The sequence below is a fragment of the Microcaecilia unicolor genome, chromosome 7 (genome assembly GCF_901765095.1).
Source record: "Microcaecilia unicolor chromosome 7, aMicUni1.1, whole genome shotgun sequence".
Taxonomy (NCBI): Eukaryota; Metazoa; Chordata; class Amphibia; order Gymnophiona; family Siphonopidae; genus Microcaecilia; species Microcaecilia unicolor.
In genome coordinates, this window is record NC_044037.1 from 220,873,360 (window position 1) to 220,896,143 (window position 22,784).

General features: G+C 41.8%; 1 long non-coding RNA gene across 1 annotated transcript; it reads right to left on the minus strand.

Moving 5' to 3' along the window:
- Positions 1 to 2,685: 2,685 nt before the first annotated feature.
- Positions 2,686 to 19,290, minus strand: LOC115474931. Its single transcript, XR_003942941.1, has 3 exons — positions 19,279 to 19,290; positions 7,303 to 7,306; positions 2,686 to 2,762 (listed from the first exon to the last, which is right to left on the minus strand). It is a non-coding gene; the product is annotated as an uncharacterized LOC115474931 (long non-coding RNA).
- Positions 19,291 to 22,784: the final 3,494 nt, after the last annotated feature.

The following is a 22,784-nucleotide window of genomic DNA, read 5'->3' on the forward strand; positions in this document are numbered from 1 at the left end:
ATAGGGAAGCAACTGCTTGCCCTGGGATTTGTAGTATGGAGTGTTATCACAATTTGGGTTTTTGCCAAGTACTTGTGACCTGGCTTGGCCACTGTTTGGAAAACAGGATACTGGGTTAGATGGACCATTGGTCTGACCCAGTATGGCTACTCTTATGTTCTCTTATGTAGTTCTTGAGTGACAGATGACTAGTGGTTTTGTACTCTATTTTCAGAAGTGAGCCCCTGATGCAGGCAGAATGTTGAAACATGTTGGCCTACAAAGAGATCAGTACAAAGAGAAATTCTGGATACTGGCTGGACACAACTGAAATTTTTTTGATTAATAAATATTTTTAATACTTGGACTTTTTATGCTGCATTTTCTTCTTAGGACTGTACAATGTGTAGCTGCTTTGCCTCTTGAATATCCTCCAAGAGTCCCTCCTCCTCGCAAAATGCCCTATTTTACATAGACAATAGAGACTGGAATTGAGACATCTGAGTTGGGGTGGGCTCAGTTCAAGTGATATTTTAGATAAGGATCTGCTGACATATAGCCTGTTCTAAAATTCCTGGACTGTCCACATGTATTTGCTGGCACATACAGCAGAGGCAGGCATTTTACAAAAATACATGGACTCTGGCGGCTTCTACATGGAGGTGTCAGCACTTAAACGTGAAAGAGGCAATTTTTCAATTTCCATGTGTAAGTGCCAACATTTTCACATGTACTTATGTATTTATTTTCAAAATTTCTATTCCACACTATCATTGAAATTTTAGGTGGATTACAATCCAACACAGCAGGCAAAAGTAGAGGCTGACCAAAGACGAATCGCCACTGGAGATATGAATCCAACAGTCTTTATTGTTATGAATTAAAGGAAGGACCCGACAAGGGCCATGTTTCGACACACGCAAGCGTCTACATCAGGGGTCAAACAGTAAACTCCAGATCAAGGCACAGGACCGCAGCCCTGTTCATGTCTAAAGCTGTAGTCCTTACCCAAATACTTGTGCAGTCAAAGCAAATGGACAAGCTTCTTGAAACGACTGTAGCAGCAAAACTCGCAATCCAACATACACAATTTATGACATATAGAACAAATGTACAAACTAGAAAACAAAAATAAAATAATCAAAACCAATAATCACTGTGATCCAAAAGGTTATAAAATCAGTTCACGGAAGTCATGTGCTTAAAAAAAAAAAAAAAGGTTTTAAAGCAACTTAAAATTTCTTCAAGTCCTTGAACGAGTGGATCTTCAATGGTAAATCATTCCACATTTTAGGTTCTACAACATAAAAAATTCATTTCCAATTCTACTCAAGATGTTATGCATATTTAATTTCTTATATACAACCTGCAAGCCTGAAAGCTATCGAAACAAAATATATTCAGGTACAGTAGGTATTTCACATGCTATCAATTAAGTAGTGAGGCTGCAATTTTAAACCTGGTTTCATTTTAGAAGTAGACACAATCTACATAGGATTAAAGAGAATGACTCCCTTAATCCTTGCATAAAGGATACATTTCAGACGCATGTAGCGCATGCACTGAAAAATTGAAATTACCGCAAGGGCCACGCAGTAACCGGGTCGTAACTCCAATTTGGCACACATTGGGCACACATAGGTGCCTACGCGGCTTAGTAAAAGGGCCCCCAAGATAGATAAGAGGGGGAGGTCTTCTACTGAGAAATCCAAAACAGTTGATCAGTCTGGTCCCTGAAATGGCTGTTTAAAAAGCTACATCTTTAAAGAAGACTTACAATTTTTAAAGGAAGATTCAGAATGGAGGGGGGGGGGGGGTTATTCCAAATGTGAGGGGTGAGAAAGAAAAATGCACTGTGTCTAGTAGATTTATAATGAGCTGCTTTGGCACTAGGAATGACCATACAATGGTTATTTAAAGAATGAAGAAGTCAAGAGAGAGTAAGGGAGGCAGGCAAGATAATCGGGAAGCTCAAGTTGGAAAGCATTAAATGCTAGAATAGCAATTTTATAGATAATACGTTGATTGACAGATAAGCAGTGGTGCTGTTTTAAAAGGGGAGTAGTGTGATCTGAGCCATGAGCATAGCATAGTAGCCTGATCGCGGTATTTTGAAGAGTTTGTAACCTTTTCAGCGATGACTGTGGTAAACCTGCATAAACAATATTACAGTAATCAAGTTGGGAGCTAAAAAAGGAGAGTTAGTCCTACCTAAGCCCAGCCCAAACCAAGGCCCCTTAATATCTCTACATGAGGGGTGTCCAACCTCAGCCCTCACCAGGTCAGGTTTTCAGGATTTCCCCAATGAATATACATGAGGGGTGTCCAACCTCAGCCCTCACCAGGTCAGATTTTCAGGATTTTCCCAAACCAAGGCCCCTTAATATCTCTACATGAAGGGTGTCCAACCTCAGCCCTCACCAGGTCAGGTTTTCAGGATTTCCCCAATAAACATACATGAGGGGTGTCCAACCTTAGCCCTTACCAGGTCAGGTTTTCAGGATTTCCCCAATGAATATACATGAGGGGTGTTCAACCTCAGCTCTCACCAGGTCAGGTTTTCAGGATTTCCCAAATGAATATACATGAGGGGTGTCCAACCTCAGCCCTCACCAGGCCAGGTTTTCAGGATTTCCCCCAATGAATATACATGAGGGGTGTCTAACCTCAGCCCTCACCAGGTCAGGTTTTCAGGATTTCCCCAATGAATATGCATGAGATCTATTTGCATACAATGGAGGCAGTGCATGCAAATAGATTTCACACATATCCACTGGGGAAATCTTGAACACCTGAACAGATTGAGGTCCTCGAGGACCGAGGTTGGACAACCCTGACCTGCATAGTTTAAACCTCCATGTGTAAAAAGAGGCTTACATTTGTGTGTGATATACACCTATAAATGCTGATATTTCCACATGGAAGTCATAACTGGGGTTTCTAAAATAACCCCCATTATATGCATTATTTGCCACAAGTCCCATTTTATGCAATGGGGCTTATCTACTAATAAATCTGCTGAGCAATTTTATTGAGACAGACACCCAATGTGGCCACATTTTGCCCTATCGTTGCATCAGGGGTTAAAAACTATTGGGAATGGAACAACCAGCATTCCCCTAGTAGCTAAAACTAGTAAAAAAAAAAAAAGCAGTGCAGCACTTCTTGTTCAAAAGAGCAGATTCACCACCATTGTTGACAGCAAAATGTAGCCACGTTGGGTGTCTGTCTCAATAAAATTGCTCAGCACTTCAGTTTCTTTGGTCTGCTTCTATTTCTGCTGCTGCGCTGGCTTGCGGATCATCGCCTCTTCTGTTGGTTGTTTGTTATTTACTAATAATGCATGATAACGGTATTAGAGCATGCTAACCATGGAGAGCACTTCAGTAAATCTAGCCCTAAATGTTCTGAACAGTACTATTGGCTGTCAGATATTAGCAATCACCATTATGGGATATCCAGAAACCATCCTATCTCTTATAGCCCTGCACTCTGCTTTACCTAATGAAATACTGTCGCTGCATTATGGCTATCTGCTAGGGAACCTATCACAGATAGCTTGTTATCAACCATGTTATCAATAGTCTTAGCAAAGCAGAACTGTAGTTTCGGCATGATATTTAGAGATTTCCTAATTTGTCTTAAAGAAGGTTCATAGTACGACAGTTTCATGACAGAAACCCTATTTTAATGCAAATGGATACACAATCTTCTAAGAGATGTAAATTACAGACAATTGCTGGAAGGTGACACAGTAGTTTAATAAGACCGGACTAGCTGGATAATGCTGTTGGACTCTGGAGACTGTCTCTTACCTAGCACTATCCATTGCAACATTGGAACTGTGGTAATTAGTGTGTTTCCGGATTTCAAGGGGGTCACTAGAAACTAGTTCCTCTCTTGGGATTGAAAAGAAAAATGATAGAAATATAGGAACTTCCCCATACTGGATCATGCTATGTGATGAATAGCTGGCATCAGCAAGTCCCATAAGAAGAACTCACAGTATTTATAATGCTACCTCTGGCAAGCAGGTGAAGGAGGGAACGTTGAGAGGGGGGGAGGGAAGAGAGGACCTGAATTATTTGTGGCCAGCAGCTATATTACTGTGCTGCTCAACTACACCGCTCTCAAGAGAGTGCTGAATAAGGGTATTATAGGTGAAGTCATTTTTGTAATAAAGTTGACTTTAGATTTAGGCCATAAATCACAGGTTCTGGTTTTAAAAATTACTAAATGCACCTCATTATCAGGCTGTGCTCCTATTAGATATTCTGAGTTTGTTACAAATCCTGTAGCAATAAAGAGAAGAAAGATTTGGGGGAGAGGATGAGGTGCAAACTCAGGCTGTAGGGATGAGGAAGAGGATAAATTCCCCACCAGCACAAGAGACTGCATCACAATCATTTGAAAGATTTCCTGAAGCGAATTAGTGCGAGCATGGCAGTTTCATGCCCATGAGGTTTTCACTTGTTTCAAGTGCAAAACTAGAACAAAAGTCTGTATTTCAGCAGTTTACAAGTTAGTGTTTATTTATTTAAACATTTTACTGCTCTAGTGGAAATTCCATTCAATATGATTATAAAGGTGGGCCGTTCTACGCACACCCTCTCCCACAATATCTACAGCAAAATATGAGGTAGAAGAGCATTGAAAAAGAGAATGAAATGATTTGCTTTGTTGGGCATTATAACTGATATGCTATGTTGGGATTAGGTTATCCCACATTTACTTCATTTCCCTGTCTATTCAATACTAGACAGTATGCCAGGCGCTGTCTGACTGATATATATCAATTTCATTTCCATCAGCCTCTGTCACAAGGGTTCTATAGAAGACCAGCTCTTTTTTCAGGTTGGACCCTTTAACCTTTGCTACTTCAGCAGATTAAGAACTGTTATTAAAACATGGATTGTTCCATTTCCCTCACAACTTCTTTTTTTAAATAAGAGTTCATCCCGGAATGAAATGACAGTGAATGTTACCGTGTGCAGCGCATTCCAGATGCAATAAAGCAGGAGGAAGCTACCCCTGCGGCAGTCATAAGAGGGTGCAGAGTACGATCGCTGGAGCTCAGGGGGCTGCAAAGCAGAAAATGAAGATTGTAAAAACGTCACATAAAGAAAAAATGCACAGTGGATTCATTTTGCGATACCCATAATTCAGTAATGCCTTTAAGTAGCTAGAAGAAATATAATAAATGTTTTTCCACAACATTGATCATACTGTATCAGAGGAAATATTAGTGTGCAGGGAGCCATGATTATGCTGGTAGTAATTCTCAGTGCGGAAAACTACTGGAAGATGGAACCCTTTATAGGCTGAACTTTTATTGGCCACAGTTATTTACTTTAAAGAATCCACTGCAACATAGCTAAATATTTTTGTGGTAATTCTAACTACCTCTAATGGTGACTCAGGGCCCCTGGCACCATCTCATAGAATTTGTTTTCTACAAATGCTATTATGTATACTAGAATCATAAAAAACATCTAATTGACCACGTAAAAATGATAGAAAGCTTGAAAAATGATTCTTTTGGTGTATAAATATTATATGTTCTATTATATGAGTGGAGGAGTGGCCTAGTGGTTAGGGTGGTGGACTTTGGTCCTGAGGAACTGAGTTCAATTTCCAACACAGGCAGCTCCTTGTGACTCTGGGCAAGTCACTTAACCCTCCATTGCCCACCGCATTGAGCCTGCCACGAGTGGGAAAGCGCAGGGTACAAATGTAACAAAAATAACATGTGCATTATGCTATAGATCACTCCAACACAACAAGGAAGTACAAAACACCCTGTTATTGTGCAAAAACAAAAAGGATTATGTATTTTGTTTTATGAAAAATGATGGTTCTTTTGAAGGCAAAATACATATACAGAGAACTGTTGCAATGGTGTTGCAGGTACTATTCATTAATGGATTTGTTCCACTGACAGTACATTTGCTACAAGCTTTTGGAAGATAAAGGTAATTTTTAGATAGATTGTTGAGATCGGAATTGAGACGCCCAGATCAGAATTTGTTTGATTCCCCCTGTATTTTACAAAAGGCTCTACTAAATGAAGAGCCTTCCTGTATTTATATGTATAGTGGGGCCATTTTACAAAACTATATATTTAGAAGTCAATTTTCAGTAACACATCTTGGGAACAATTGGAAACATCAAATACAAATGTTTAAAACAATTCCTGTATTCAGCAGCACTACAGAGGGTAATTTAATAGGGAGCTGCCTAGATTTAAGTGGTGAGTACATGTGTACATGCTTCTATTCTGGTCATTTTTGCATGTAAGTGAACACATTTGCATGTAAATGAGCAGTTTTCCAACTACACGCTATTTTGTAAGTACACACCAAAATTTGATAGTGCTTGCTTTGCAGGTGGACATTCACATGGGCAGATTTGGGCAGAGCACGGGTGAGGATGGATTATAAAGTACTATAATCTATGTGCATACTTTTGCAACTTAGGATGTGAGCATTTATATCAGCTCACACTAAAAATGTAGGTGCACAATTGACTTAGTAGATGTATACTTTTCTTTATAGAATGGGTTCCAAATAGGTATGTTCTTGGCACCTAAATATAGGCACACTGTTATAGAATTACCTTTTATGGATGCAACTCTATAACAGGGTGCCCTCTTCTGGATACCCCAATACTGCATGGGAAGCACCTATTCTATAATGGCATCTGAGTGCCCAGATTCCTTTATAAAATATCAGCATAAAACCACATTGGTTCACCTAAATGTAGGTGCAACCAGTTACATAGGCCCATGGCAAGCATACATGGGTGCCCTAAGTGTGACTGTCATTGTGTGTAACACAGTATCCTGTAAGTTGCAGATGCAAGTGGATGCCCTGCCCATGCCCCTCTGACGCTCCACCCATGTGTGTGCCCCTCTTGCAGTTATGCACTAAAGCACTTTTGTGCACCATTATAGAAGAGCATGTAAGTGCTACTTTTCTGTACATTTATGCGCACAGGGTGCATGTAACTACACACACCCAGTTATAGAATTGCCTTTCATGTAAGATATAAGAGCTCAAATATTGGCACTACAGGCCGGATTCTATATATGGTGCAGCGATACATAAGTATTGCCATACTGGGACAGTTCAAAGGTTCATCAAGCCCAGCATCCAGTTTCCAACAGTGGCCAATCTAGGTTACAAGTACCTGGCAAGGTTCCAAAACAGTACAATACATTTTATGCTGCTTATCCTAGAAATAAGCAGTGGAGTTTCCCCAAGTCCATTTTAATAACGGCTTATAGACTTTTCTTTTAGGAAGCTAGCCAAACCTTTTTTAAACCCTGCTAAGCTAACTGCTTTTACTATATTCTCTGTCAACGAATTCCAGAGTTTAACTAGATATTGAGTGAAGAAATGTTTTCTCCAAGTAGCACATGTTAAATTGAGTAACGAGCAAATCAGTGATGGTAATTGGCTAATAACAACCAATTATCATCACTAAAAGGCAATAATTAGAATTTATGCATGCTTCTTTTTAGGTATATTCTAAAAAGAGGTGCATGTAAATTCCAGCATGCGTTGCTAAAAAGGGGGAGCGGTCATGGGAGGAGCGTGGGTGTGTTTGGGGCATTGCTCAAATTTATGCATATTGTAATAGAATTTAGAGAAACATGTATACATTTAGGCAAAGGTATTTACACCAGGTTTTCAGTGGCATAAATGGCCGTGCCTAAATGTAGGTGCATTCCCTAGTCTTATGCTCTATTCTCTACACCACACCTAACTTTAGGCACGTTATATAGAATATCACTAGGTGCATTAATTGGATGCATCTAGATTTTAGACACCATTTCCAGAATCTGGTCCTACATGTATAAGTTGTGTGGTTCTCACAGACGGCCTGTTATACTTGGATTTCCAATGTCTGAGTCAAACGTAATAGAGTTCAATATGTTTGGTGCTGTGCCAAAATTATAAGTGCTTTTCAGAAAGGATTTTGCACTATTATACCTATAATATTATGGTGGCAATTCTATAAGTGGCCACTTCTTTGCAGGCACCCTAATACTGCGTTGGAAGCACCTCTTGTATAATGGCATCTGGGCGCTCTAATACGAATTTCATGGAGTCAATGAAGAAATAAAGAGTGATCGACCACATCAAATGCCGCGGTTTTATCCAAAGAAACCAACAAGGCGATGTTACATTTGTTGAGTGCTGCATGGAAATCACTAAGTAGGCTCACAAGAATGGTCTCAGTACTGTGGTCATTCCTGAATCTGGATTGCCGGGAATGCTCATGTTTTATCTATTCTTACTGAACACCGCCTTGAGTGAATTCCTTCAAAAAGGCGGTAAATAAATCCTAATAAATAAATAAATAAATAAATAAAATAAATCTGTGGAAGGTTGAATTGGGGATGGGGAAAAACCCTCTATTTTTCTTTCCACTTTGGCATTAAAGCAATTCTAATGAGAATAAAAAAGGAACACAATCAGAGAGCTCCTTAGCAGCGTCTCACTCCAATGCCGTGTTGGTTCCTCTACAACATATCTTCTTATTGTTTGATGGGGAATGCATACATAAAATTTTGGCTTAATCAAAACATGTTCAATAATAAAGAGGATGAAAGAGTTAAATACAACATTAATTTTCAAAAATGATCTCTCATTTGATGAGCCTAAAGTATTTTCCAAACTTCAAATAATACTCCTGCAGTACAAAAAAATCTTCAAAGGGAAAAAGCCTCAGTACCCTCACCTCCACCCGTTGTACAAGCTTACAGGGTGAAAAGGACTTTATCAGGATAACCTCTCATCACTGGCATTAAAAACCCTTTCAAAACAATTGTTAAAACTTCACTTGCATACAATTTCTGGATCAATACTTAAACGTGACAAAAAAAAACAAGAAAGAGTCTAATGACTTGACTTCCAAAATATGGAGTGTTCTTCCACGTTTATAAATCACACTGACTGTGGCCAAAGTTTCGCTATAAAGCTGTCTGAAGGCATGACCAAAACTTCAGTGTTTTTCAGGCAAAACTGTTTTCTATATCACTTGGATCCTTCAATCAATACATGCCCATACCACACCCCCTTGAATTCTCTGTATCCCAGAGTTTTCCACATGTAAACAGCTTTCTAAAATTACCATTTAGACATGTATGAAAGCTACACAAGTAGATGTTATTACAATGACCTCTCTAGACTCCTGTCCTCAGGTCAGTACAGAATGATTTAAAGAGGATGATATCTGAATATACAATCAATTTGTAGTCTGGACTTCATCACACATCATGTATATTCAGATATCATCATCCTGAGATCATTTGCACTGACCTTGGAAAAGAAGCTCTCAAAAACTAGTTACACAACTATTTCATTAGTTTAATTAAAAAAAAACCTAGAGAAAAATATCACTTACACTTGCTGACCTTTATTCCTTGGAATTTGTGTGGACTTGTATGATTACCACATTTCTTTGTGCACCATAAGTTTCTTCAAAGAATATTTAGAAGTCACAGCATTGAGATTTATGTTGTCTTTTCATTTCAATTTGAGAGTTTGATTTTATATAATATCCAAAACCAAACTTATAGGCAATAAAAAGGGGCACAGTCACTAAAATCTCCCAATTTTTTGATTTTCTTAATTTATTGCTTTTTCTTTCTACTGATGTGGGCTGTTTATTACATCAGTATTCCTAATCACAAATATAGTGACATTTTAACCTGAAATAAGTAAGTTTTTAGAGATCTTCGAAATAGTGAATATGTCTGACTCTTATGAATCCTTAAAAGTAGACTATTCCAAATTTTTATGCTCTGATACAAGAAGGATAATTCCAAATAGGATTTTTTTTCTTATTTTCTTAACCGATGGATAATTTAAGTTTTAGATATCATTCTCTCCGAGCTGTACAGAAAGATGGTGAAAATTCTAAATAGTGGACTAATCTTCCTGGAAAAAAGACTGGTTTTAGCAAACAGAAGTTGTGTCCCCAAAGTTGTCTCTGACCATTTGTTATAGCAGTCACATTCTGTTAGATCCAATTTTATTTTTGTCAAGCTTGTTGCTGCCTAACCTATTAAGGAAGCAGAATGAACCATCACTCTTACACATAAAGCAATATAAAAGACAACTGGGTCTGCCAATTCCATGTGATAATGGAAAGACTCTTCTAATGCACAGAGCATTAATTTGGGAGTTTTTTAGTTTTTCAAAATACAATGCAAAACCATGTAAAGGAAATTCTCCTGGAATGCAGGACTAATCGTATTGTTATCCGCTTAGAATTTTAATAAAATTTAGCGGAATACAAAAATCAAATAGCACAGCATAACATAGCAATACATGGGTGTGCTGATCAGTTGTGGGTGCATAAGTCTAACCAAAGGGAAAACCACAAGCAAATCTGCTCCATAATTATAGGCATATTCTTTGGGGAAAAAAAATCAAATGTTTAATGGTAACAGTGATCTTTGATATGTACTATGAATGAAATGACATTGTTAGACTGCTTAGGGCATGCTAACTCTTTTTGTGGATTATCTGAAATAAATTACTGCTTCCGTTAATTATTTAAGGTACTATTCAATAAGGATTATCACCTCAGGCAGAGAGTTGGAGAATCTCCCCTTCCCCATACTTGGAAAAGGCTCTAACTAATTAAGAAAAAGCTGATTGCAAGTCTGAAATTATCATTTTAAGACATGCAGCTATTAATATTTTAATCTACAGTAGGTCAGCTTTTAATGTAACATAGGCATCCTGTCCTTGATCAGATTCATGTCATTTATGAAACAAAGCAATCTGCAGTACTTCAAGGGCAGAACTGGGAGGAATTAAAAGCATAAAGTAGTATGGAGGGAAGTCTATAACTGGGTGCCTCAGATTAAGTGCCTCAATGGGGACGCAGGTCAATGGCTGTTATAAGTCGACATGCGCAATTGATAGTATTCTATAGGTTGTACATGTGTTTGACAACATGCCCATGACCTGCCCTTACTCCTCCTCCTCCTCCTACTACTACTTATCATTTCTAAAGCACTACTAGACGTACGCAGCGCTGTACACTTGAACATGAAGAGACAGTCCCTGCTCGACAGAGCTTACAATCTAATTAGGACAGACAAACAGGACAAACAAGAGATAAGGGAATATTAAAGTGAGGATGATAAAATAAGGCAGTGGCGTAGCCAAGGGTGGGCCTGGGTGGGCCCAGGCCCACCCAGTAGCAGCACACCTATGATATGGCTGGCAGGGATTCCCAAGTTCCACCAGCTGAAAACTCCCAACAGCTGTCCCTCCTGCGTACCTTGTAAACAGCAGATCTTTGCCTGCAGCGAGCAGCGACTGATATATACTGTTCGCACCGGCCCCACAGCCTTCTATCTGATGTATTCCCGCCTATGTGGAAACAGGAAGTTGCATCAGGGAAGGCTGTGGGGGCCAACATGAGCAGTGTGTATTAGTTGCTTCTCACTGCCAGTGAAAATCTTCTATTTAAAAGGTATGAGGGGAGGGGGGATATTTGAGAGACCATATGGCATACAGGCGAGAGAGAGAGAGAGACCAAATCACTTGTGGGACAGGGCAGAGTTCTTCTGCCCACCCATCTTGGGCCCAGGCCCACCCAAAATTGGATGTCTGGCTACGCCCCTGGAATAAGGGTTCTGAACAAGTGAATAAGGGTTAGGAGTTAAAAGCAGCATCAAAAAGGTGGGCTTTTAGCTTAGATTTGAAGACAGCCAGAGATGGAGCTTGACGTACTGGCTCAGGAAGTCTATTCCAGGCATATGGTGCAGCAAGAAAAAAGGAACGGAGTCTGGAGTTAGCAGTGGAGGAGAAGGGAGCAGATAAGAGTGATTTATCCAGTGAATGGAGTTTCTCGGGGAGGAATGTAGGGAGAGATGAGAGTGGAGAGGTACTGAGGAGCTGCAGAGTGAATGTACTTATAGGTCAATAAGAGGAGTTTGAACTGTATGCGGAAACGGATAGGAAGCCAGTGAAGTGACGAGGAGAGGGCTAATATAAGCATAACGACACTGGCGGAATATTAGTTGTGCAGCAGAATTTTGAACTGATTGAAGAGGAGAGTGCTGCCTAAGTGGGAGGCCTGTGAGAAACAAGTTTCAATAGTCTAAGTGAGAGGTGATAAGAGTGTGGATGAGGGTTCTGGTAGTGTGCTCAGAAAGGAAAGGGCGAATTTTGCTGATATTATAGAGAAAGAAACAACAGATTTTTAGCAGTCTGCTGAATATGTGCAGAGAAGGAGAGGGAGGAGTCGAAGATGACCCCAAGGTTACGAGCTGATGAGACAGGAAGGATGAGAGTGTTATCCACAGAAATAGAGAATGGGGGAGGAGGAGAGGTTGGTTTAGGGAGAAAGATGAGAAGCTCAGTCTTGGTCATGTTTAGTTTCAGATGACGCTGAGACATCCAGGCAGCAATGTCAGACAGGCAGGCTGATACTTGCAGTTACATGCTATAACACCTAGGTGCTACCCTATAGAATAGCACTTAGGGATGAAATCTATATATGGCACTGAAAAAATCAGCACCAAAACAAAGCGCTATTCTATAAACCAGGCTTAAAGTTAGGTGTGGTTTATAGAATAGGACTTAGGTCCAGGAATCACACCTCACTTTAGGCATGGTCATTTGCACCAACTGAAACGTGGTACAAATGTAGGCACGTATCCTCCCTCATTCTATAACAACACTTGTAAATGTTAGGAATACCCCCATTCCGCCCATGACCCTTCCATTTCTGCATCCCCTTTTTGAACTGACATATGAAATTTAGGCACAGATCCTGCTCCTAAATTCACACATGTATAATTTCAATTAAATCTAATTAGTGCCAATAATTGCTTGTTAACAAGCTACTTATTGGAACTAATTCACTCGTTATTCAATTAAATTGCGTGTGACAAATTTTATAGAATTAGGGGGTTAATACACATACATGTGTCACTGCTGATTATTGGCATCAATGATGTGTGCAAGTGGTGCCCATTTATAGAATTGTCCTGTATATGATCTGTTTTCAGACAAGTAAAACAGGTACATGAACTTATCCCAAAAACAAAGTAGAGAGGAAAATAGTGCAGAAAATTTAAGAAAATAACAATCCTTATCTATGAAGTTCTCAAAGTAGGAACTAAAAGCATTACTATAATGCATTCATAGAAGTCTATGTACTAAACTGCGTGCTGTAGCACTTTTGTTTTTAGTTTTTTTTTAAGTTCAATATTTCTTTATTAATAAAATTGAAACCAATTATACAAACAATATGTTTAGCTTTTTAAGAATAATAGCATATTTGGGGGCCCTTTTACTAAAGGGTTGGCGTACGGCAAGAGGCTTGCCGTGTGCCATTCTGGAATTACTGCAGAAGCCCAGTGGTAGTTCCCACCTTCAGTGCGCACCATTTCTGGTGCTACAAAAATATTTTCTATTTTTGTAGCGCTGGTGCTTACCTGACAGTAATCGGGCAACACCACGTGTTGCCCGGTTACCACCAGGCTAGTGCAGGAGCCCTTACTGCCACCTCAATGAGTGGTGGTAAGTGCTCTCCCCTGAAATGGCCGCACGGCAAGTGGTTCACTTACTGCATGGCCATTTCTTTTTCAGAAAAAAAACAACCTTTTACCCGCTGCAGTAAAAGATGGCCTCAGCATGTGCCAAAAACACATGCTGACGCTAGCATAGGCCCCCTTTTACTACAGCTTAGCAAAAGGACCCCTTGGTTTTACACACCACATAGTATCATCTTAATATGCAATCTTCTGGTGGCAGAGGTCTTTCTTCATATGCAATTTACATTTATAGCTAAATGTGCCTTTGCTATGATAATATTAGAATACATATTTCTTTATTCCATAGTGTTTTGTGCCACTAATATATCTGTTCGCTAAGTCCGTGCGAATGCTTTGTTTTTTACTTAAAAGAATTTGTGTGAAGCAATGCTACTATTGCATGAATCATCATGAAAATCAATTAGTTTCTCCTGGATTCAGTGGCTCTTCATTTTTGATATAGTTTTTTTTGCATGGTGACGTTTGTAATGTTGTCTGAGGTCTCCATTTCATTCTTTGTTTTTGTGGCACTTTATTTCTTTGATAAATGGTAACCATTTCATTTGGATTTTTCAGTACTAGTGGCTCTTTGCCATATCTTTTCTGTAAAAAGATGTTTATTTGTCTATATAGGTTTGTGAGAGGGTATACGGAATACTGCACCTTACCTTTATGGATAGTCCCTCAGATAGCCTGAGCCATCTTAAACCCATTAGTCCCGCCCGGGGAGGAAAAGTGAGATGGGAGAGGTGGAACTGAAGGTACAGAGAGAGGAAGTATAAAGGTAGGGCCAGACTGGGGTTAAGGAGGCCCAGAGAAGGAAGAGTTGAAGCCCCACAACATTAGGGTTACCATATGTCCGGTTTTACCCGGACATGTCCTCTTTTTGAGGACATGGCAGGGCAACCGGGTGGGTTTTGCCAGCCTGCCCATTTGTCTAGATTTCAGGACAAATGGGCAGGCTGGCGGGCAGGCCTAATGGTGTCCTATCCTAGCCTCCCTTCCCCTTACTTACTCTACTGCCCTGGTGGTCTAGTGACCTCTTTGGGGCAGGAAAGAGTCCCCTCTTTCCTGCACGGAGCGCTGCCGTGCATCCTGTTCTCCTTGCAATGCTGAGTGCTGATGGTCCTGCCACCGATTCAAAATGGCCACCGAGAGCTGAAGTCTCGCGAGGCTGCTTCAACTCTCAGTGGCCATTTTGAATCGGCAGCAGGACCGTCAGCACTCAGTATTGCAAGGAGAACAGGATGCAGGGCAGCGTTTCGGGCAGGAAAGAGGGGACTCTTTCCTGCCCCGATGAGGTCACTAGACCACCAGGGCAGTAGAGTAAAGGGAGGGGAGGACACCCTTAGGGGGGGGGGTGTGACAGGGGGTGGTGGTGGTGGAAGGGGTGGAGTGATATGTGATGTGGGGTGGGGTGGGTGTGAAAGGTAGCAGGGTGGGTGTGGTGGGGGCAGGGCATGTATCCTCTTTTTGGGGGGACCAAATATGGTAACCCTACACCACATACCTCTAGAACTTTTGTCTTGTGACTGATTTGGCCGAGGTAAGCCACTTTTGACTTGAGGCTTGTAAGCCTTGCCCCGAAGACCTGGAATTCAGAAAGAGAAGAGTTAACAGGTTGTGTTTGGTGAGTGGCAGCCAACAGTCTCAGACTGTATTTGGACCCTGTCAGCCACAGGCCCTGAATAAGACTGTATTCGTTAAACCAAAGAAACTTTTCACCCTGTGTTCCTGGCCTTGTGACATAACAGGCCTCAGGTTTTCCATTAATAAAGTACTATTTTCAGTGTTATACCTTTGTCCAGTTGTGCTATTGTAGAGGCCTACCCCTATCCCTCACTCGCGGGATCATGTTAGTTCTTTTTATTTTTTCTTTTGTATTAGTAACCACTTTTTTGTGGTGTTTTTCTCATTGTTCCTTTTTTTTTTCAGATTCATATCTGCTAAGTGACCCTTTGAGATAGGTTTATTCACATTTGAGACATGCGCACACACAGACACACACACACACACAAACAAACAAACATATTTTTTTAAATATATTTTTATCACTTGCACATCTATTTGAAATGAAACTTTGTATTAATTATAACTATTCACCTTGCATGTTACATTCTAAATAACAAAAGTGTTCACGTATTTTACATTGTAGTGGAATCACTGTTTATGAACTGTGCATTTAAATACTTCCTATATGTCACTTCATGACACTTTTTTTGCATGTATCATTACAGTATTATGTGTGTCTTTTTCTTTAAAAAAATTTTTTTTGGAAGAATGTTTACATTATTTTACATCATGCATCCATTTTTATGTATTTTATATATATATTTAGATACTCTGACTCCTGAAGCAAGCACATCATTACCAGAACATGGGACTGTGTCAAGTCCATTGTACCCATCTACCTCTGGAGTCCTGTCTGGATTGGTTGTCCTACATCCCTTCCCTACTTCTGTGAACGGTACTTTTCTTCATGGGGAACCTTCCTTGTTTTGTTAGGTATTGCACTTTTTGTTAACCACACATATTTTAACGTGGTATTCCTAAACTGTGATAGGTGAATACCACAAATTAGCAAACACTAAGGGCCCCTTTGACTAGGGTGTAGTAGGCCTACTGCTTGCTAAAAGGGCACTACTGTGGGATGCACTAAGGTGTCCCGCAGTAGTTTTCTGCTCAGCACACACTAATCCCACCTGGAAAATATTAATTTTCTAGTGTGGAAGGCATGTCTATGGACGGAGAGTAGGCATGTCTGCACTAATTGGGTAGCGCAGGCACATTAGTATGCGCTACTCAATTAGCATGGGAGCAGAATGAGAACCCTTACATCTCCTAAAGAGGTGATGGTAAGGGCTACCGCGGTAATGGCCATGCACTAATGGGGAAATCAGTGCGTGGCCATTGCTAAAAAAGTATGGTGAGGTGGCCATTTTACTGCCACATTAAAAGTGGTCGCAGTGCACTGAAAACGCATGCACTGACACCAGCGCCAGCCACTTTATAGTGTGGCTTGGTAAAATGACTTCAAGTTACCTTTGTTAAAATGGAAATTAACAAGAGAATTAAGGGGAAAACATTTAATTTTAGAAGTATAGCTACATTCCAGGCATATTGCTAAATTAATTCATGTCTGAGTGTTAAAATAGTCAGTTGCCATAATTTGGCAGATAGTCTTCCATACTACTGCTAGGGGTCAATCTCTAGAGGTCACAGTCATCATGGGGCTGGAGAGAGTAGGAGTAAGAGGAGATTGCTTCTTCACACCAGGGGGTTGTTGGGGGTGGGAGGGGCAGGGCCGGCATTAGAGGTGGGTAAACAGGGCAATTGACCTGGGCCCCCATGTCACTGGGGGCCCAAAACCTGCCTGAAGTTGAAAGAGAGACAATCTGCAAGCAAGCTTTGGGACCCCCTTCATAGCATCTGTCCTAGGCCCCATCTTGTCTAGCACCAGCCCTGAGGGGGTGGGGGTGAAAGGGAGGGTCAACTAGCTGTGGAGGGGAGGTCTTTTTGATGTGACAGGGCTGGAGAGAGAGGAGGCATGCTAATGTGCTTCAGGAGGTGGGAGGAGGGGGGATTGATGCAAGGAGGATTGGGTGCATTTTACTTACTAATTATGGGGCCTCTGTACCTGCTCACATTACCATGGTTGTAGACAATACCTCCTCTTGAGGAGATATTAAGTGCACCTGCGTCATCGGCAGTCTCGACAGTTAGTGTGTTTTCATCATGCAGTTTAGTGCACATGCGAAAATCACATTTCACATGTGATTTGCTTACTTTTTTCAGTTGGCTTTTGAACACTAATGCTTTTCTGGATGGTCTTGGTTATTTGTTAGAAAATGCTTAAAACATTATAAACCAGAGAGGCTACAATAACCGTAGACCTGCTTTTACAGACGCATTCAATACAATCCTCTCATAAACTCTGTCCTATACTTTAGTAAGATTTAATACATCCGATGTAAAAACAGGGAAAGATAACCGATGTGGTGAGAAGACTCCTGATGCAGGCCTTGCTGGCCGAAACACAGCTTTTATGATTAATAAATATTTTTTTAATCTTCACCATCGGAGTACCATCTTCATTTTTCATCATTTTTGTTTTCCTCATTTTTTAGAGTCATCTTCGCTGTTTTTTCTATTGTTGTTTTTTTGCGAAGATAGTTTTCTTCTGTTTTTTTTGTACACCTTTCATTCTGAGCCCTTCAGGCTGAGAGCATACTTCATGCTTGCTGCCAGGCATCCCTCTAGTACTTCCGTAATACCCACTGGGTTGGCACTTGTTCACGGGGGGTGGGGGGGGGGGGGAGGGGGGGTTCTGGGTTTTGTCATTTTTTTTACTTGTTATGGAATGAGGTCTGATATATTTGGCTTGTCCCACAGGAAAAAAAAAGAAGACTGAAGGGGGATCAGATGCAACAATTAGAGTGGGAAACCTAGCACATGCACACTAGAACTTAAGAGAAACTTCTAGACTAGAGAGGACAGTTCCATCTTAGTTGCTGTTGGTGGATATCACCAGAAGTGTGGCTGCATGATCCTGGCTGTCACTGGAGAACTATATCGGTTAGTTCTCCTGGAGAAGCACTCCGAAGGTGAATAATCTAGAGTGAACTGGCTCACTGGCCTATGTTGTTTGCTGTGGCTGCCAGAATGGGCTGGATGCTTACTGTATTTAGAAGGTGAGGACTGTGGTGACCTTCAGGTGCACTGTAATGGCATGTGCCCTGATAGTAGAAGGGTACAGGTTTCCTTGTAATTCCTGGCATAGATGGTGGTCTCCTTATCAAACCTTATCCCTCATTGCTCTTCTGACAAATCCAAGAGCTGGGTCTGGGCCTTTAATCTTCTGCAGGAGGCTCAGAGAGTCCCAGCCACACCCACACAGAAACACATACAGGAAGAGATGGCAGACAGAGAAAAATAACAGACATAGACACAGACACCATAGCCTGTGAGTAAACAGGCAGATAAACAGAGAAGAAAGACTGATATTGATCAGAGCAAAGAGACAGAGACACATAGACCACGAGTAAGCAGACATATAAACAAGGAAAAGAGAGACTGAAATTGATCAGAGCAAAGAAAATAAAATAGCATTTTCATCTCATGATGACTGAGAAGAAAAAGAAGTACAGAGACTGATATGTACTTACCAAGAACTTGCAAACAACTCTCCAGGGTAAATCACTAATGTAAACACCAAGTCACACAGGATAAATTAGCCTTTCTTTAGGTGTCTTAGATAGCAGGTGCAAAAATGTGCATGCACGTTTGATGACATACCCATGTACTGGGATTATAAATGACATAGCACAAATCCTCGTTTTTTGTTGTTTTTTTTACATGCAGATAGTTAAAATCTGATACCTTCACAATGTCTTCTTTTCCAAAATTGCTTCTAGTGTTCAATCCGTCTATACATATAACTTCACCTTTTGCATTTGCATCCCATGTAAACTTTTTAAAAAATTGTCGTCTAAATTTTAGTGTATATTTATTATTCAAACTAAAATGGTTTAGAACTAGGGATTTGCATTTATTTGAAATAACATAGGAAATGTTACTGACATTATGTTTTTTTTCATGTCATTTTTAACCTGAAGCAACAGGAAAATATCTGAAATTTTGGTTGTTTTCTGTATTGTCAATAAAGCATTCTATTTTGCAGTAGTTCACATTATTTGAGCAGAAGGATGCAATATTTTGCAATAGTGCACACTATGTTGCAGTAGTAAGTGTTATTTTGAATAGTGCTCACAATTGTAAACTAGTGTGCATCACTGTGAAATAGTGCATACCATCCACATTAAAAAGTTTTAAGGCACTGTTTACTAAGCCGTGTTATTGGCACGGTAGCGTTTTAAACGTTTGTTAAACATGTATGCATGTTAATCATATATGCACCTATAATATCCCTATAGGCGCCTACAGGGTTAGCGTGCGTGATAATTGTAGGCATGTTAAAAACGCTAATGCACCTTAGTAAACAAGGCCTTTATTGCATATTGTATTGACATTGTAATACTATGCCAAACTTTGTATTGTTATTTGAATATTTTTTCTTAATTGTCTATTGCTTATGTTTGACTTATTCTTGCTGTACATTGCCTTGAGGGGTTCTGTTACTAAGTCGCGTTAAAAATTGGCCTGCAGTAGTGCGAGGTCATCTTTTGGGCATCTAGGAAAAAGGGCCTTTTTAAAGGGGCCAGAAAATGGCTGTGTGTTAAAATTGAAACCAGTGCCCGTCCATTTTTCACCTGAGACCTTACCACCACCCATTAATGTAGCAGTAAGGTCTCACGCGCTACATACACATGGTAAACATGCAGCATGCACCAACTGTTGTTTACTGCCAATAAGTGGCCCATAGTAGAAAATAGAAAATTATTTTCTACCACAGGATTCAGCACACACTAAATTCAAAATTACCACCTGGTTCACACACTAGCCAGATGATAGCGCCGATTTGGCGTATGCTATATGCGCATAGGCCCTCCTGCACCTTTGTAAAAGGGCCCCTCAGTGAATTCCTTCAAAAAGGCAGTAAATAAATCCTAATCAATAACGGAAAAAAAAGAAAACTTCTATAAACAACACAGGAAACTGTGGGGCCCTTTTACTAAGCCGCGTAGGCGCCTATGTGCACCCAACGTACGTCAGTTTTGAGTTACCGCCCGGCTACCGCATGGCCCTTGTGATAATTTCATTTTTGACGCGCGTCTGCTACGCATGCTGTAAAATTATTTTTATTTTATGGTACATGGCAAAAACCAGGCGGTAATTGTCATTCTTTGCGTGTAATTGATTACCGCACGGTTACCGCATGAGACCTTACCGCTAAGTCAATGGCTAGTGGTAAGGTCTCAGACCCAAAATGGACATGCGCCAATTTTTATTTTGCCGCACGTCCATTTTCGGCAAAAATATTAAAAAGGCCTGTTTTACAGGCAAGCTGAAAAATGTATCTGTGTGCACCCAAAACACGTGCCTACACTAGCGCAGCCCATTTTTCGGCGCAACTTAGTAAAAGGGCCCCTAAACAAAATAAAAACGTTTGTCCTGCATGCTCCTCGTGTGTACTCACATCACTTAGGTGTCCTTTTATTAAGCTGCACATGACTAATATAGCACAACATAGTAACACTAGTAAAAAAGGCCCGTTTCAGTATGAAATGAAACGGGCACTAGCAAGGTTATCTCTCTCTCCCTCCCTCCCTCCCTCGCTCTCTCCCTCTGTCCCCTTCAAGTCCCATGACCCCCTTCTTCCCTTCCGATTTCCAGGCCCTCCCTCCATTTTTCTCTCTCTCTCTCTCCTTCCCTCTGTCCCTCCCCCGAGTTCCAGTCCCCCCTCCTCTCTGTCTCATAGACACGTCCTTGCGATGCCTCCACCCGCGGCCCCAGGGCCGTGCCTAGGGTCTCTGGCGCCCCCCTGCAGACTATCAGTTGGCGGTGGCGGCGGCGCCCCCCCCCCATGAAAATGATCGCTCACCACTTGCCACACTGACAGGAATTGTCAGCAATATTCTTGGAAACAAACTGCTATACATTGCAAAATAAGATAGCAGATGTAAATTCTCAAAGTGGACATATTCCAAACACTAAAATGAAAATAAAATGATTTTTTTCTACCTTTGTTGTCTGGTGACTTTCTTTTTCTGATCATGCTGGCCCAGTATCTGATTCTGCTGCTATCTGTACTCTTAACTCCGTTTCCAGGGCTTCCTTTCCATTTATTTCTTTCCTTTCCTCCTTTCTTCTTCATTTCTGGTCCTTAGCTTCTGCCTATTTTCTTCATCCATGTGCAGTTATCTCCTCTCTTCCTTTTCCCTCATTTCATCTCCTTCATCTCTCTTCCCTCCCCTCTATGTCCAGCAATTTCTCCTCTCTCCCTGAGCCCTGCCCTCCCATCCATGCTCCTCTGTCCCCTGCCCCCTCCATTCATCCCTATCCAGCAATTCCCCTCTCCCTGAGCCCTGCAATCCATATTCATCCATGCCCATCTGTCCCCTGCCCCCTCCATTCATCCCTATCCAGCAATTCCCCTCTCTCCCTGAGCCCTGCCCTGCAATCCATATCCATCCATGCCCATCTGTCCCCTCCATTCATCCCTATCCAGCAATTCCCCTCTCTCCCTGAGCCCTGCCCTCCCAATCCATGGCCATCCATGCTCCTCTGTCCCCTGCCCCCTCCATTCATCCCTATCCAGCAATTCCCCTCTCTCCCTGAGCCCTGCCCTCCCAATCCATGCCCATCCATGCTCCTCTGTCACCTGCCCCTCCATTCATCCCTATCCAGCAATTCCCCTCTCTCCCTGAGCCCTGCCCTGCAATCCATATCCATCCTTGCCCATCTCTCCCCTCCATTCATCCCTATCCAGCAATTCCCCTCTCTCCCTGAGCCCTGCCCTCCCAATCCATGCTCCTCTGTCCCCTGCCCCTCCATTTATCCCTATCCAGCAATTCCCCTCTCTCCCTGAGCCCTGCCCTCCCAATCCATGCCCATCCATGCTCCTCTGTCCCCTGCCCCTCCATTCATCCTTTTCCAGCAATTCCCCTCTCTCCCTGAGCCCTGCCCTCCCAATCCATGCCCATCTATGCTCCTCTGTCCCCTGCCCCCTCCATTCATCCCTATCCAGCAATTCCCCTCTCTCCCTGAGCCCTGCCCTCCCAATCCATGCCCATCCATGCTCCTCTGTCCCCTGCCCCCTCCATTCATCCTTTTCCAGCAATTCCCCTCTCTCCCTGAGCCCTGCCCTCCCAATCCATGCCCATCCATGCTCCTCTGTCCCCTGCCCCCTCCATTCATCCCTATCCAGCAATTCCCCTCTCTCCCTGAGCCCTGCCCTCCCAATCCATGCCCATCCATGCTCCTCTGTCCCCTGCCCCTCCATTCATCCTTTTCCAGCAATTCCCCTCTCTCCCTGAGCCCTGCCCTCCCAATCCATGCCCATCCATGCTCCTCTGTCCCCTGCCCCCTCCATTCATCCTTTTCCAGCAATTCCCCTCTCTCCCTGAGCCCTGCCCTCCCAATCCATGCCCATCTATGCTCCTCTGTCCCCTGCCCCCTCCATTCATCCCTATCCAGCAATTCCCCTCTCTCCCTGAGCCCTGCCCTCCCAATCCATGCCCATCCATGATCCTCTGTCCCCTGCCCCCTCCATTCATCCTTTTCCAGCAATTCCCCTCTCTCCCTGAGCCCTGCCCTCCCAATCCATGCCCATCCA